This window comes from Protopterus annectens, chromosome 6.part0 (genome assembly GCF_019279795.1).
Source record: "Protopterus annectens isolate FY-2018-M chromosome 6.part0, PAN1.0, whole genome shotgun sequence".
Taxonomy (NCBI): domain Eukaryota; kingdom Metazoa; phylum Chordata; order Ceratodontiformes; family Protopteridae; genus Protopterus; species Protopterus annectens.
The window spans coordinates 1,783,025,458-1,783,031,457 of NC_056737.1; the positions used below are offsets into that span (position 1 = coordinate 1,783,025,458).

Sequence of the window (6,000 nt, forward strand, 5' to 3'; positions counted from 1 at the left end):
CACTTAGTCATGCATATGTACTAATTCACACAAACATAAATATTATGACTATACAACAATGCAGTTAAATATTGTGCTCACTAGCTCTCTAGTACATTAAATTGATACACAGTCATACGATAGGCTTAGTGATACTCACAACATTGGCCTATAAAATGGAATTAAATATATTTTGCTACTGTGTACTTTGCATATGTATATTTTATAACTGATATGGTAATTGCAAGATGATCATTAACAAAATGTTTTTGGAAAAATACAGTCTGCCATTAGTATTTAGATGTACAGCTGAAACATAATACAGTCTGCCATTAGTATTTAGATGTACAGCTGAAACATAATACAGTCTGCCATTAGTATTTAGATGTACAGCTGAAACATAATACAGTCTGCCATTAGTATTTAGATGTACAGCTGAAACATAATACAGTCTGCCATTAGTATTTAGATGTACAGCTGAAACATAATACAGTCTGCCATTAGTATTTAGATGTACAGCTGAAACATAATACAGTCTGCCTTTAGTACTTAGATCTACAGCTGAGACAGGATGTCTAACAAATACAGTACACTCTCTCTTACCCAGTTTTGCTGGGAAAAGACCATACGCTGGATAAACAAATGGCTGGTTAATCAGAAAAAGCATACAGAATAGCATTTATGAGTTATAAATCAGCTAGAATAACAGGATTTGTGTTAGTATGCATTTTTCTAAGGAATATAAAGTCTAAAATTCAAATGTCTGTCATTACTTAGCCTACAGGAGGCAGAAGTGCGTTCTCTGTTGTATTTTGCTAGGGATACGGCAGAAATTTGATTGCCGGTTAAAGAGGAGGCTGGTTAAAGAGAGGCCAGAAAACAAGGAGTCTACTGTAAGATGTTTGTGGCCACAGAAACATTTCTTTGAAAAGACCATTAAAAACATATTTATACAGTACTGACACTAGTTATATTTTTTCTTTGATTTTATATTACTTTGGAATGGCATTTTCTTGTTCATTTTATAAGATAAAAATAAAGCATTAAGAAACGTGGAAGTATAAGGAAACAAACATTTTTTAATAAGCTTATCTGTTGTATACAGTGTGTTTTTACATTTTCTGCAGTGCCTAATATAGTTTATATAACCTATTTATTTGTTTGTGTGTTTGCTTTTAGTTAGCAGTCCTGTATATAAGGTCTGCCTTTGTTCATAGGTTCATAGGTTCATAGGTTGGTACTAGGCTATCAGCCCTAGGGCCTATACAAACCTAGCCATAACAATTCCCTGGATATTTCTTCCCACAATATTTACTTCTCTGGATCCCTGTCTAGCAGTGTGACTGACATGATCCCTGGGGTGAATTTCCTATCTCCCATCCAATCATCAAGGTTCCTTTTGAAGAGGGCCAATGAGGTGCTCTGCTTGACATGTATGAACAGTCTATTCCAGAGTATGGGTAGTCTCTGGGTCAGGAACTTATCCCTCCAGCATGTTTTGTTCATTGTGATGACAAGGTTTAGATCCCTGGAGCATGTGGCTCTGAGGGATTGGGATTTCTTTAAGTTGAGCATGTCCAACAGCTCAGGGTTTGACATGGCCTTGTATGTTAAGCAGAGATCGGCTCTGAGTAGATGATATGCCACAGAGTACAGCTGGAGTTTTTTTAGACGGTTAGCATATAACATTGTATAACTACTCTATCCCATCAGGGTCCCACTTTCTGACTTATTGGACTGGGACATCCTGCTTGTGGTTACTAGTTAGAATTTAATTCCAATTTCCATTTTTCTAAGATATTTAAATAATAAACACTGTTAAACACGTAAAACAGCAATAATATATAAACTGACATAAGCAAAAATAAATATAATAATACATTTTTATGACAGAGGTAAAGGTTGATTCATCGAGATGTTATTAAAAGCTAGTTCAAAATGTTTTTTTTTTCTACGTAGCTTTTAAAGCAGTCTAGAATGAAGCATACTACAACCCAGAAAGGTAACAGATTCTAAAGGTGAGGTGTCTAATAAGTGAATAACCAAGCCATAAATGTTTCAAGTCATACCCTAGGAGCTTTTAGCAGTTGTAGGCTAGCAAAGCAGATTACACAAGGTACTCAAAAGGGATCAATTAACACTTTCACATTAGACGGACTCAAGTCATATTAGGACAAAAAGACATACATCACCAAAAACAAACCAAAAAAAAAAAAAACAGATACGGAACCAGTGTCTTTTCTGCAGCACAGGCTTAATATGCTAAAACCGGTAAGTAGCCGTGTTGTGGGTAGAGTGTGAAAGTTTACAGTGGATACAGAATCAAGATTCTGAAGAGTATTTTATATTTGTATGCATGGAATGCTATACAAACTGTTGAAATATGTAAAATATGCATGTGATACAGAAATCACAAAACAAGGTGCACTGAAGTACACAAATGCATGTAAGAAACTTTTAATGAAGATGTACCAAACAGTATGGTGGTTTGGCACAAAAGATTAATGCTATGAGCTCCTAGATAGCTTCATCCTAAAATCTTGGCTTTGATTAAATCAGGCTATTTAACCAAACAGTGTTAGAGTGTTTTAGAGGACGCCTTTATAAGTTAATGTTTAGACAACAGTCAACACAGATAACAGATTAAAAGTGTCCCAGACCCATGGCAGTTTTGTATGTGAAATGAATTACTTTAAGACCATGTTCTAGTTGTGCTAGATTTTCTGTTCAGTTATGAAATTAATCAGAATAGCAACCAATTAATTCTTTCAGATGAGAAAATAAGTGTAGATGAGGAAAGAATCGGGTGGGGATGTATAGATGACGAAAGAATCGGGTGGGGGTGTATAGATGAGGAAAGAATCAGGTGGGGATGTATAGATGAGGAAAGAATCGGGTGGGGGTGTATAGATGACGAAAGAATCGGGTGGGGGTGTATAGATGAGGAAAGAATCAGGTGGGGATGTATAGATGAGGAAAGAATCGGGTGGGGGTGTATAGATGAGGAAAGAATCGGGTTGGGATGGAAAACCTATAAATTTTGCATAAATTAGAGAAACACAGGAAGGACAGTTAGGCTTTCCAACAGTATTCACACTGTAAATATATTATGTATTGTTTTTTCTTTTATGTTAAAGGATTCTGAAAAGATTCACTATGTCGCTATGTCAGTGAATACATACGCAACAGTTACCAAAAATATAAGTAAGAAGAAAATATATGTAAACAGTTAACAATGAACAAAGAGTTGAATGGATTTAGTCTGTTTTGCCCCAGAGAATCCACAGAGTAAAATCAAAAACTTAGTCAACTCCAACACCTACGAATACTTCCCAAAATTTAATTTCAATTGTCTCTCCATACATAATGTGCTCAACAGCAAAGCTAACAGAGACATAAGAAAATATGTCCACTTCTAGAAGCTGACATATCCATTTGCTACTAATTCTGCCCTGAATACCCTCCAAATATGCAGTCATCTCCATGTCTGAGACCTCCTGATAAAGATCATCATCACTATCGCTGGTGGTTAGGCCTTCCTCCACAGTCTTTCTTCATACTAATATGAGTGAATATGGTAAAGATGACGTATGGTAGAACTCTTCAGACCAGTGTCAAGCAAAAAAAAAAAAAAAAAAACAAACAATAGTATTAGAGTCAAAGCCCATCATATAACATCTGAAAATCATGTCTGAGCCCAGAAAAAATGTTAACATGTCACCAATCAAATTAATTCTCAGACTGACATCTCAGACATCCACTCAAAACTCCCAGATACACTGAGGCTACAAGTAATTTTTTGGCACCTCCACAAAGCCATTCTAAGTTTTTATGATTTAGTAGCATAAGGTTATCCACAACTTAAGCCACTTGGTTTGATCAATATTGACTGCGCAACAGCTTGTCCATGGCTTCATTAATGGATCATTATTTACACATCTCTATCTCTAATCTTCTTATAAAGCCAACAGAGTAACACAATCCAGATATTTATCTTGAGGTATAGTGACGCATTTTAAATGTATGCTTTAATTAGGTAAAAAGTGTCCCAAAAGGCGAACCCATAAAAGACCCTAAAAATATTCTAAGATATAATTGCCCCTGCTTGGTTAACTAGTCCTGTGATTTCAGAGTAGGCATTTCACACAACCATATTCTTAGTCTGCTTGTACCTTCATACTACCACCTCCAAGTGCATAGGAGGAAGAAGCCTAAAAGCCTATTCTATACAATTCTACTGCTGAAAGATGACTCAGAAAACTTAAAAACCGCCTGGGAAGTTAGCTACATTCTGAGAAACTTCTTTACCCACCAGACATATGAAAATATCACATTCCTTATCCGGCAAACATAAATGAAAATGCTTACATTTAGAATCATACGGTGAATATATATAAACATATATGAAGTGTTTTATGTTAGGTCTCAGTGTTTAGCACCACTCAGCCCACCATTCATAACTGGCTGGATTAAGTTTGTTCAGCCACTGGAGATTATTTTTTGCTCAACTTCGGGTTGGTCAGCATCTGTCCTCATATTAAATTAAGAAGTCATACAAGAAGGATTGTTGTAATCGAATGTAGGTTACAAAGAATGTGCCATCAAATGAACACATAAAATAAAGTCTCTTTCTGCTAGAAATTTGACAACAAATTCATTCAGATTATAAAATGGTGCTTGCATTTAAGTCCAATTTGAGCATACAGAAGGGAAATTGTACCAGGGAATTTCATAGGAAAGGGTTACTCCCAGATAATGAAAAGACTATGGATTTCATACAAAAGGGTAGACCTTCTATACTGAAGATGATGAGGAGTCATGTGGGATAACCCTCAACAATGTGTCTCACTGCTTAGTAATATACATAACAATTTCAGCTGGAATCTTAATTCAGTCTTATCCATCTATCCTCAACTCCTTTTCCCCATTTTGCACATGGGGTCAGGGTGCCACTTCAACAGTGACAATCATCTTGAGGCTAGGTTTACACTGCCTGGTGGCTAGCCCTGCGCAGTGGTATTAAATCCATACCACTAAGTCACACACACACACTCGCACCTATGGCCAATTTAGAGTGTCCAATCCACCTACCGCATGTCTTTGGAATGTGGGAGGAAACCAGTCTACCTAGAGAAGCCCACCTGACAGCAGGGAAGACATGCAGACTCCACACAGAAGGCACCCCCACCGAGAATTGAACCAGAGAACCTCTTGCTGTGAGGTGACAACACTAACCACTGGCCCCCTTACCAAATTACAGCAGATATGAATTTTGGTGCCAACACAGAATAATTCAATTGATCAGTCTAAAAGTTTTGCTTTTCTTAAAAAAATAAATAAACAAATAAAAAAGAAGATTGTAGTATAGAATTTAAAACTATTCCTTACATGTAGTTATTTATACAACATATTGAATTTTGCATATGAGAGCTGTAATGGTTTAGTAAGCAGTTTCTTGAAGTGTAGAGACGTGATCAATTCTTTGGTAAGGCTGTATCAAAGGGCTGTCTTGTGCTATGAGACTAACTATTGCTTCTAGATGTCTGCGTAAATTAATCCCAATAAATGATTGTGCAAATTCCCCAATCAGTGAATTACATAGGAACAGCCACATTATGTTAATAATAAAGTAACATCACTACAATCACCACTACAATCTCAACACGAGGCTTTCTAATTACTGAAATGCTGGCTGTGAATGCTTTGGGCCAAGTCTAAAAAGGAGTACTAAATGACTTCAAATGGGCATTGTATCTTCCGTTAGCCTCAGAAGTGTCAACAGCAAAACAAATGTTTGCCCTTATCATATAACAGTGAATATTTCTGGTTCTTTTAAATTAATAAATGTATTTTTCAGTGGTTTCAATGACAATTTAAGTAGCACTATGTGCTGTTAAAACTGTACCCTAACGATTTCTTAATGCATACTGTTATGCATTAAGTCAATCAGCCTGCAAATCATTTTAGTGTTAAAATACTTTGTGAACAGATATAACAAAATAATTTTGTCAGGATGCCATG

At 36.1% G+C, this 6,000-nt stretch overlaps 1 protein-coding gene across 2 annotated transcripts in view; it reads right to left on the reverse strand.

Moving 5' to 3' along the window:
* Positions 1 to 6,000, reverse strand: part of CALCRL (calcitonin receptor like receptor) — a 932,649-nt gene that overhangs the window by 659,266 nt on the left and 267,383 nt on the right. The window lies entirely within an intron of this gene.